This window comes from Arvicanthis niloticus, chromosome 3, assembly GCF_011762505.2.
Source record: "Arvicanthis niloticus isolate mArvNil1 chromosome 3, mArvNil1.pat.X, whole genome shotgun sequence".
Lineage (NCBI taxonomy): Eukaryota > Metazoa > Chordata > Mammalia > Rodentia > Muridae > Arvicanthis > Arvicanthis niloticus.
In genome coordinates, this window is record NC_047660.1 from 58,213,280 (window position 1) to 58,225,173 (window position 11,894).

Consider the following 11,894-nt stretch of genomic DNA (forward strand, 5'->3'; position numbering starts at 1 on the left):
TGCCCTGCTAGTTAAGGTTGAACTCTACCATTGTCAGGATAGCCTTCTGGGCTTGGTGCCAAATGGTGGACTCCCTTTGTCAGTGAGTCCTCTTCTCATCCTGGGGGATTTCAGACCCCATACCCTATACCTGCAGAATGTCACCTAGCCTTGGTTAAGATTGCAGGTCCGGCTTACTTTCTCCCAATAAGAACCTGTTCGGCTAGGTTGTGGGTCTCTGTTCTGCAGGATGGGGTTCGTGAAAGTTGTCAAGAATAAGGCCTACTTTAAAAGATACCAAGTGAGATTTAGAAGGCGACAAGAGGGTAAAACTGACTACTATGCATGGAAACGATTGGTGATCCAGGACAGGAATAAGCACAACACACCCAAATATAGGATGATAGTTCGTGTAACTAAAGAGATATCATCTGCCAGATTGCATATGCCCGCATAGAAGGGGATATGATCGTCTGTGCAACATATGCACATGAACTTCCAAAATACGGTGTGAAAGTTGGCCCGACAAATTATGCTGCAGCCTATTGCACTGGCCTGCTGTTGGCTCGCAGGCTTCTGAATAGGTTTGGCATGGACAAGATCTATGAAGGCCAAGTGGAGGTGAATGGAAATGAATACAACGTGGAGAGCATTGATGGTCAGCCTGGTGCCTTCACTTGCTATTTGGATGCAGGTCTTGCCTGAACTACAACTGGCAATAAAGTTTTGGGGGCCCTGAAGGGAGCAGTGGACGGAGGCTTGTCTATCCCTCATAGTACCAAACGATTCCCTGGTTATGACTCTGAAAGCAAGGAGTTCCATGCAGAGGTACATCGGAAGCACATCATGGGTCAGAATGTGGCCAACTACATGGGCTACCTAATGGAGGAAGACGAAGATGCGTATAAGAAACAGTTCTCGCAGTACATCAAGAACAACGTCACTCCAGACATGATGGAGGAGATGTATGAGAAAGCTCACACTGCTATCCGAGAGAGTCCAGTCTATGAGAAGAAGCCCAAGAGCGAAGTGAAGAAGAAGAAGAGGTGGAATCGTCCCAAAATGTCTCTTGCCCAGAAGAAAGACCGGGTTGCTCAAAAGAAGACAAGCTTCCTCAGAGCTCAGGAACGGGCTGCTGAAAGCTAAAGCAATTTTCTATGAAGATTTTTTTCATAAAGACAATAAACAGATTGATCAAGCAAATAAATAAATAAATAAATAAATAAATAAAATAAAAATAAAATAAAATAAAATAAAAAACCAAACCTGTTCGGCTAACACCTGAGCCTCCTGAAATGCTTCTTCATGCCCACAAGGTGTCTTAGTACTTTATGCCGTCAGCCAATGACATTTGCCCATTCTGGATATTTTTACCCCTGTCCCAAAAACTATATAATCTTTGAATCACCCCAAGTGAAGTTGATCTGTCTCTCCACACCTAGTCCCAGAGTCAGTGTCCTCATCACAGGACTTTCAAATCCCCCACTCCTAACCCCCACCTCCCACTTCCCTTACACCCTCACCCCCTCATCCACTAGAACTCACCAAGAAGGACAAATCGCTGGTCTGCAGGCCCTAAGGATCCTCCTGTCTCCAACTTCGAAGTGCTGGGAAGTGCTGGGATGTGCCATGATGCCCGGCTTTTTGGGTGAATTCTAGGGCTGAAACTAAGGTTCTTCTACTTGGACAATAGGCACTTTACCAGCGGAGCCATCCTTCAGCCCCTAAGAGGTCTCCTCTCAGGACCTCCTATGAGCTCTGGGACAGAGGGAGTATGAAAGGCAGACGGCTGCTTTTGAACATTTCTGGTGTTCTGTATTTGTTGATTTTGCTTATCAGTGCATGCCTTGCTGTGCTCTACTATTCATCTCTATTTTTTTTAGTGCTCATAAGAGTTTAATGCCTGTATACATGTAAATGTGGTTTGCATATGCCAAGGGCATGTGCTAGGTCCAAGGACAAATTTCAGGTGCCATTTTTCTTAGCTGTGGACTCCAGGGGTTGGCAGGCTTGTACAATAAGCACGTTTACCCACCGAACTATCCAGCCAGCCCCTTCCTCTATCCAGGAAGAAAACATTGTCTATTTTTAATCCTTTAAAATTGAAACGTGGATAGTAACATCTTTGGGACAAATGAGAAAATTTGACTTTTTTTTTTTCCTTCTCTTAAAGTGCAGACCAAATAGAAGACTCTTTTACAAGGTACCATTGGTGACTTGGTGGGGGCAAGAACTCAACCTAGCATGGTTGAAAGTCCACATCACTCCCAAAATAGAACCGTGAAAAAGAGACTAAGCAACTGCTGGTGTGGGGAGGGGCACTGGATACATGTGTTGTATGGTTGCCATGGATGAACATGGCAAACACAAATAATTCTCAGGGAAGCAACCGCCCCAGAAAAAGGAGATGACAAGCGAAGTCGCTAATGTTACCAGCTGCCGTCATCTGTTTATATAAGAACACTGCCAAAGTCACCTCCAAGGGCTTGTGGGTTATGTCTCAGGGGAGTCTTCTAACTTGAGCAGAAACTGAGAAGGTGCTGGATGAGGGCTGCTGGCCTTGAGGCTGGTTTAACAATCCACTGAGGTCGCCACAAAGCTCATGGGAGTGACCAGGGTAATCTTGGGTAACCATCGTTCAAACATGGACGCCTCATCAAACAAAGCAGAATGTTAACAGTGGTGATAAACCCACGGGAGTATCCACACAGCCAGACAGGCCCACGCTTGCAGCTTTTCTCAGTGGAATCAAAAGAGGAGGAAAATGCCTGCCTTTGCTCAAATCCACCCACACTCCCTACATATAAAAGTCCAAACTCACCTTCCAAGGGCTGTTTGTTGTTGGAGTTGTCTGGAGCCAATACAGTTGGTCCTCCATATCCCTGGGCTCTGCATCCTTTGATCCAACCATTTGGAACTGTGAGCCAAATAAACCTTTCCTTCTCTTCTCTGGGTTGCTTCTTGCTAGGATATTTTATCTCCGCAACAAAAATAAAATTAACACACTGGACAAAGCTAGTGGTGTTATGAAGAAGAAACATTCACCTCCCCTCCAGGAGAGAGGGGAAGCAACCAATTCCATTTACTTGTGATACTAAAATGATTCAAAGGAGAGAAGAAGAAGAAATGTCCAGGACCTTTTCAGGTAGGCAACATTTAGTGACATTTTTAATGCATTCCACCTCCATGGGAGAGAGAACCACAATTAGACATATGACAAATGGATGGATATAAATGAGATGCAAATACACAACCTTGTTTCAAAGTCTGTCTGATGCTGTCAGTACTTGGTGATGGGTAGTCATCTTAGTGTGCTTCCTGTTGCTATGATAAAACACCATGACCAAAAGGGATTTGGTGAAGAATGGATTTATTTCAGCTTAAAATACTCAGGTTATATATACTCCATCACTGAGGAAAGTCACAGAAGGAACTCACAGCAGGAACCTGGGGGCAGGAGCTGAAGCAGAGGCTGTGGAGGACACTGCTCACTAGTTTACCCCTCATGGCTTGCTCTGGATTGCATTCTTAAAGAACTTAGGCCCACTGCCCAGGGGTGGCATCACACAAAATGGTCTAAGCCCTCCCCATCAATTATCAGTAAAGGAAACGCCCCCAAAGACTGGCCTAACACCAATCTGATAGAACTAATTCCTCACCTTAGCTCCTCCTCAGATGACCCTAGCCTATGTCAAGTCGTATTAGACACCCAGATTGGGATCAGATAAGTATTGGCAATATCAATATTAGTGTCTAAAAAAATTCTACCAGAAGAAATATATTATCAATACAGTTAAAAGTAAACATTTCTCACTGGGTCAAAATGGACAGCTTTTATTATAACACATAAGACTGGAGAGGGAACTTTTTATTCCTGAGAGAATGTGAAGTCCCTGAAAGATAATGCATGGAGGCAGGCATTGTCACCTCCCTGTTGGCTTCTGTGAAGGCTGCCAGTCATTTAAACGTTCACACTCCTGGTTAGAGGTTGAGTGTGCGTGCTCACTGGCTTGAAGATGGCCATGCCAGTGAGGCTGCCTTGCTGTTATAGGAACCTATGAGTTCTTATCGTCTTGAAAGAAAGAACACAGTGGGGAAATACAGACAGTTTAAGCAGATGTATGTTTAGCAAAGCCAAGTAACACAAACGCTCCAAGGAGAGCAAAATGTCATGACTCCAAGCAGACAGACATTCACTCAGCTCTGCACTGTGAATTTAGAGAAATTTCTACAACTATTCTTGAGATTCAAAGGTATTTATGGGGTAAGGCAGCCCCTCCAAAATCACAGTGGACTGATGATTTCCCTTTTAGGGTATTTCTTCTCATGATACCCTGGACCACAGGCGCTCACCCTTTGTAAGCCTGTGACCCTTTAATACAGTTCTTCATGTTGTGGTGGCCTAGAACCATAAAATTATTTTGCTGCTACTTCATAACTGTAATTTTGCTACTGTTGTGAATTGCAATGTAAATATCTGATATCCAAGGTATCTGATATGTGTCCCCTATAGAAGTGTCCTGTGACACCACACCCTAAAGAGGTCACAACCCACAGGTGAAGAACTGCTTTAGACAAATCCATAGGGCTAAGAGAGGGTGTCAGAATTGCTTTGCAAGAACTGCTATAATTAAGAATTAAGCTAGGGTCTTCTGAAGGAGGCCAGGATGATCTAGGGTCTTTGTTGAGCATGCATGGAAAGTGGGAAAGGGCCTTGGTGGCTGAGTTTCTAATGGAGCAGGAACCCCACCTACAGCTTCAAGGATGTCTCACCACAAGGGGCATCTGACCTTCCAGAGACAGAGCCACCTAGAAGCAGCAGTTTTCTGGGTTCCCCATGCCCAACTCCTTACTGTTCACTAGCTGCAGGGTCTCAGGTGAGGGTCTTTCCATCCGCAAGCTTTCATTTCCTCCATCTTGGCCCCTTATATCCCTGTGCTAACCTTAAATGAGAGTATACACGTAAGACTGTGGCACAGGAGTTGAAAGTGTAGCTCTGTTGAAGTTGTTTGCCCAAGGCTCCACCACCAGCATGAGAAACAAACACTGACTAAAGGGCACAGCAACCAAAGCACGGGCTGAAGTGGGTTTCGAATTCTTGCTTTGCGAGTGAGGGCCCAGAGAAATGGAGTCGCTCCAAGTGTCAGAGCCCATGTACGTACGACAGGGTAGGCAGGTAGGCTCATGTCATGACAAACGTACCCACTTATGGAAAAGTCCCAGTTATAAGAGATCACTGACTAGAGATTTCCCCTTTCATTATAACTCCATTTGTCCCATGATTGCCTTCATTTTAGTTCAGGAATGAGGCCTACAGCTTAGGGATAGCTTAGTGTGAGAATATTTACCCAACATGCATAGAGCCCTGAGTTCTAGCCCCAGCATAACAACATAATAATGTACTTTGCATGCGTGTGCTCAGTCTTAAATTTACTATGTTTACCTTGAACCTATCTCATTTGTTGGTAATATCTTGTATAGTGGGGTGTGTGTGTGTGTGTGTGTGTTTATATGACTTCTCCAATTGTATGGAAGTCATGGGTGAATAAATACATATGAATCTTTGCTAGAGTCTTAGGCATCCTAATTGCTTACAAAGTGAATTTGTTTTTAATGAAACTTGATGTTGGTTCTTAGATTTCAGAACTGTCCCTGTAAACTTGACCTGTTTATAGCTCCTGTAACAAAAGAGAAATGATGTTTGAAATGTTTTAAGACTGGGAGCCTGTTTTAGAAGGCAAACTTGGTAGCAAGTACTGCAGGAGCTGAAGGAGAACACGGTGGAGGAGGGTGAGGCCTTGGGAGTCCAGTACAGCATGCAGGGCAGAGGATCCAAGGGGATGCACGTAGAGGTGAGTCCCTTCTGGGGTTATAGGAACTCTGGGGACCCAAGTCCTGGATTTGTCCCCTACTCTAGTAGTGACTAAGCTTTAGGACTTTAGACAGGTTCTTCCTGTGATGTGAGGATAAAGACAGAAGCAACCTCCAAAGTTTGTGCAAGGATCACATGAGATAATGCCCCATAGAGTAAGAAAGTGCCCAGGACAGTGCATAGCCTATTACTGTAGTCACCTTTGCTACAGGTTAAAATGGGCTGGAGAGATGGTTCAGTAGTTGGAGCACTAGTTGGTTCTCCAGAGGACCCAAGTTCAGTTTCCAGCACCCATGTCAGGCAGCTCACAACCATCAATTACTCCAGATCCAAGGAATCTGGTGCCTCTGGTGTCTGTGAGCACATGCACTCTTGTGCACATGCACACATACATACATACATGTGCACATACATACACATACACATGCACATACATACATACATGCACTCCTGTGCACATACACACACGCAGAGACATGCACTTATACATAATAATAGCAATAACAACAACGAGAAGCACTTCTCAGCAGTGAGACTGTTTATTCCCTGTGGCAGCTGAATGGCACTTAGGAGCCTTCAGCCTGCAGAGCCCACACACCACCCTTTCTTCGGAGAGCTGGCAGGAGCTGTGGATTCAGCTCTTTAGCACCATTTCCTTTGAGATGCAAAGCACAAAGTCTAGGATTTCTAAAGCAGGGTGTTTATCACGTTCTGGTGAGGGATGTTTGTGGGGTCACTTTTCTAAATGCTTAGTTTCTTTAAAAAAAAAAGCCATTTCAGTGCTTTTTTTTTTTTTTTTTTTTTTTTTGGGTTTTTCGAGACAGGGTTTCTCTGTGTAGCCCTGGCTGTCCTGGAACTCACTCTGTAGACCAGGCTGGCCTCGAACTCAGAAATCCACCTGCCTCTGCCTCCCAAGTGCTGGGATTAAAGGCGTGCGCCACCACCACCCGGCTTCAGTGCACTTTAAAGAACATTATTTAATTAAGATACACAATTTAGCCTTATAACACCATCATTTGCCCCTGTGCTCCCCTCCTCTCATTCTAGAAACACATCTTCTTAAAATTGTTCTTCCACCAGACTCTCCTGCTCACAAAAGGTATTTAGCCTCAGGCCCACCCTGAGGACATGGGGTACAGCTTCATTAACTTTCTGCCATGATAATAAATCGTTTAAAGCCATGGACTTCCTCTTGTCTTTGGGGCTTGCTGTGGAGAACCATAGAGGGGGCCTTCCACCAATGAGCCGCTGCCTAATCTCCTGCCGAGGACCTCTCTGTGTTCCAGACACGAAGGCCTGCCAACCCAAGCAAGCTAGATGGGCCAGCCATGACCCAGAGTCTTATCTACCCCACGGGGCCCAGCTTCTCTTTCTCTCTTGCCCCTTTCGGCTGCGGGCCAGTCCGGCCCGTATGCCCTACCCCTCAGTCCTTCTGCAGTCCCTCAGCAGCATCTGGGAGCCCAAGGGCTGAGACCAGCCAGTCTCCCGCCAGCCACCTCGGCCAGAGACCTCCGACCCAAGAACTCCGCCCCTGTGGGACCTCAGACTGAGATCTCCCCACACCTGGAGTGGAGCTCCGTGGCTTTTCATAGCCCAGGGTCCACCGTGTGGAGTAAACTCAGTCAAATTCCTGTGTTTCTGCCCCTCTGAGTTGTGGCAGACCGTGGGACCCACAACTCAGCCCAACAGGACCCACGCCCATGCATGAGCTACAACCCCCACAAACTCCTGCTGCTCTTCAGCACAGAGAAAAGTATAGGAGCTTATAAGCAGCTATAGAGCACCACATGAGGTATGTATGAATGGTCTCTTTGTTCTCAGTGGCTTAGTTATACAAGCTGCATTAATAAAGTGACAGAAGAGAGGTTAGTTAGCAAATTGCATCAAAGATAAGAAGGAATTGAGTTCAGTGGAGCATGGCTATAGTCTAGTATTCGTGGGGTGGAGGCATGAAAATCATGGGATCGAGACTATGTTTGGCTACATAGTAAAATGACGGCTGACCTGGGTAACACATCTCGGAAACCAATCACGTGCTTTGACAGACGTTGAGGTTTGTCCAGTTCCTATCATATTAGCCTCGTGAGTCCATCAGTGTGTGTGCATATGAGCATCTAAGACAGTGGTCATGATGCTGAACATCTTACGAAACAAAAACTAGGAGAAAAAAATGAATAATGATCAATGGCAGGTGTGGTTTTCTTCTTTCGGGGTCTCTCTCTCTCTCTCTCTCTCTCTCTCTCTCTCTCTCTCTCTCTCTCTCTCTCTCTCTCTCTCTCTGCCACTTTCTCCTAATGTCCAGGATTAGGCAATTTAAAAAGTTTAGCACAGCCATTACACAGGTTTTTTCACCATAGAATCCACTAAGCTCCCATGAAAATGTGTTAGGTGAGGGAGATGGGCCTACCCCATGCACCTTCACAGCTCTCCACCCCGTAGGAATCTTTAGAAAGGTTCATCAAATTGTTATTTTAAGAAATAAGAAAGAAACAAAAGGGAGGAAGGAAGGAGGGGAGAAGAAAGAGAAGAGCGGGTGAGATCACAGGGACAGGAAGGAATCAAAGAAAGATGGAAGGAAGGAAGGAAAGAAGGAAAAAAAGGAAGGAAGGAAGGAAGGAAGGAAGGAAAAAAGGAAGGAAATAATTGGGCATGTTCTCATTTGGATGAGCTGTCACAGTCTCCCTGGACTTTTTCACTTTCATTGGAAGAATTGCTCTAGCAATTCTTTGTCCTAGGATCTCTAGACTTTCAGAGTAGAGCAGGCATCCAGTGAATTCCTTCTTCATTCTTTTCTCTTAGGCTTTGGTGTTCCATTGCCAGGCAGGAAATAAAGGGGAAAGACTTAACACTGTGTCAAAGCAAAAAATTCCTCTCAACACTAAGAGTTCTGAAATCCTTTGTGGAAAGAGTCAACTGGCCCCCATACCCAGGGATCAGGGACTGATGCAGAAGAAGGGAGAAAGATGTAACAGCCAGAGGTACAGAAAGCTCTTCTGTGAGATTAAATCTTCTAGAAATGTCAGGGAAACTACACTGGGCCCCAAGCCTAGTCAAAGAATTGTGGGCAACCAAGGAGGGCCAAGAGTGGGAGAAACGATCTTCCCAGGAAAGAGCACACAACTGGTTATCCAATACCCAGTGGTAAGCCCTGAAATCATATACATACAAGAAATATTTATAGAGGCTGAGCATGTTATATTTACATATTTAGAAGTGTGTGTATAACAACAATTAAAGAAAAAGAGGTCACATGAATTTGACAGAGAGAAAGCAGAGGACACATGGGAGGCGGGGTTGGAGAGAAGAAAGAGTAAGGGGAAATGATGTAATTTTATTTTAATTTCAAAAACTAAAATAGAGCCAACCAAGCTGCCAAGCTATCAGAACACATAATTACATCTGAGCCTTACCAAGCGTTTTCAGTATTCAAACCAAGTAGAAGACACACAAAAGCTTCCTGAAGGGTCTAAGAAAATACACCACATATCTGAGCTGCGGAGATGGCTTGGTGGGCAAAGTGCTTGCAAGACCTGAGTTCAGTTCCTAGAACCCATGTAAAAGCCAGGCATGGCATCAGGCACTTGTAACCCCAGCAATGGGGAGGCAGATACCAGCAGATCATAGGAGCTTGCTGGACAGCCCATCTAGCCAAAATGGAGAGTTTCAAGTTCAGTGAGAGGCCTTGTCTCAAAAAAATAAGGTGGAGTGTGATAGAGAAGAGTCTCAAAGCTGGCCTCTGGCCTCCATGTGCTCATGCACACACTGGTACATCCAGGCACACACCTATGCACATACTTGGAGAGGGAGGATGGAGAGAGAGAGTGCAAAGCAAGACCTGGACGGACCACTTGACTCTGTCTTGCAAGCCTTAGTGAAGGCCTGAAGGAGTGGGGCAATGCTTTCGAGATTCTAAGGGAAAGCGGTTTCTGTCTTAGAATCATTCACCAAGCCACTGTAGATCAACTGTGATGACATAAGAAGGACCTTCTGGAACCTGCACACCAACAACATAAAGCTCATGTTAAACCCAAAGACTAAACCAATAATGGAGGGAGTCGTGGGGCCTGGGACAATGGTTGTGCACAGGTACAGAGCACAAGCCCTGTACATCAGTGACCACAGACGTTGTTCCAGAAATACAAAATGGATGGGAGGCCCAAGGAAAGACAAAGACGGCCTGTGAAAAACTGGAGCTGAGTTACCAGGATGGCATAAATCCAAGGGTAAACTTACTAACTCCAGGAAAAACAGAAGTTTGCATGGAAATGGAACAGTAGTCTAAACTTACTGCAAGTCCCTGACAAGAATAGCGTTTATGTCGTTGTGAGGGACTGAGTGTCGAACTAGTTGTCTTGTGGACCATTCAGGGAGATGAGAGGACGGGAAGCGTCTGGGTGAGCACAGGAATTGAAAGAAGAAGCCGGAGAATGCAGCGTTGCTAATGGGGGCAGCCAGCCACTGAAAAAGGAGCCACACTCAGGCCGTTTGGAGAAATAGTATCTAAGACCAAACCGCTCAGGCACAGACGGATGCCTTGCTGGCTAAAACTAAGGGCGTCTGTAGCTTTGACAAAAACTGTAGCAAGGACAAACATAGGCAAAACAAACAAACAACAGTGTGTTTGTTCCTGACACCCTAAAACTAGGGAAATCTGGAGTTTATGTTGGATAAAATTATCCTTCAAACTGACTCAAGATTATGCAAAAAAAAAAAAAAAAAAAAAAAAAAAAAAAAAAAAGAATGTAGAGATACATAGTTAAAAATCATTGTAATTAGAAGGTACTGGAATTCTTTGGAATTACAAACTTTTGGAACTTGTGACAATTATGGAACGTATTAGAAGAGGAAATAAGAGCTCCCATTATGAGACAGAGCTGACTGAAAACTCACATGGTTTCACGAAAAATTGTGAGTTTGGGTTGGATGATGCTTTGGTGTTTCCTGTGGGGAGCTGCCACAGAAGGCAATCCAGGCTACGGACTGTTTCTGTTCATAGTCCAAGAGGTAATGTGAGGACTTGGGCTGTATTGGATGCTTCTCCAATTCCTTTATCATTGTTGTTTTGCTACTGTTGAGGACCTCCGTGTGTAAGGCTGTGCGCCCCAGCACATGTGTGGAAATCAGGACGACGCAGGGAATTAGGTCCTCTAACTCAGGTGTGCAGTGCTGTGAGACAAGGGCCTCCCCCTGTGCAGCCGTTTTGGTGTCCCACATCTTCAGTTTAAGATTCATGATTGGATACGATCTCAACCACAGGAGTACACAGATGCTCCCACCTCAGTTTTCAAGGAAGTTCACGAGGGAACCGTCATGAGGGACTCCCTATGATAGAGAAAGCTCAAGGTGAGCAAATCCAGGAAACGCAGGCATCTGGGTGGCTGAGAAGACATGGAGCCAACTAAGCAGCCAGGGTCCAGAGTGAAAGATCAGTCACTGGGGATCGAGCATAAAATGTGGAAGCAGGAAACAGCCCAAAGGGAACTCAGGCCCCGTGACTGACAGTGCATCCTGCTCCCATCTGTTTGGGTTTACTGCTTTGCACTCTGCCAGCAAAGTTGGAAAATGCGTAAAATGATTCCATCTCATCTCCGGCAGGGAGGATAATCAGAAGGAGAATATAATGAAGCCAGTCATGGAAATGGCGGGGGCGTATCCTGTAGAAATCAAAGCCAGCAGGCATGGGCCAGGACTGTCTCTTTTACAAAATACTGCTGGGATTCTCAGCACAGCATCCTGAAAAGGCCCTGGGAAGAGACTTCTGGACCACTTCCTAAGCCTCAGAACTCTGAGGCAAATTCTCCAAAAGACAATGTCATTAGAAGTTCTCAGCCGGGTTCTTGGTTGATTTCTCTGGGAATCAGATACGGAGTCAACTGCAAGTTGGAAAGTAGACGCTAGAGGAGTAAGTCTCCATCATCCCATCGCCTTCGTCCTTTGTGCACCCTAACTCTCGGACTCTAATCAGCACTGGCACTGTGTATTCCTATCGTTTTTCCAAAAGGAAAGGGGGGGAGGAAGTCAAGCCTGGTCCTTTGCCACCAAG

At 45.4% G+C, this 11,894-nt stretch overlaps 1 pseudogene; it reads left to right on the top strand.

Annotated features, from left to right (window-relative positions):
- The first annotated feature begins 221 nt into the window (after positions 1–221).
- LOC117705744 (large ribosomal subunit protein uL18 pseudogene) lies at positions 222–1,216 on the top strand (annotated as a pseudogene).
- The last annotated feature ends 10,678 nt before the right edge of the window (positions 1,217–11,894 follow it).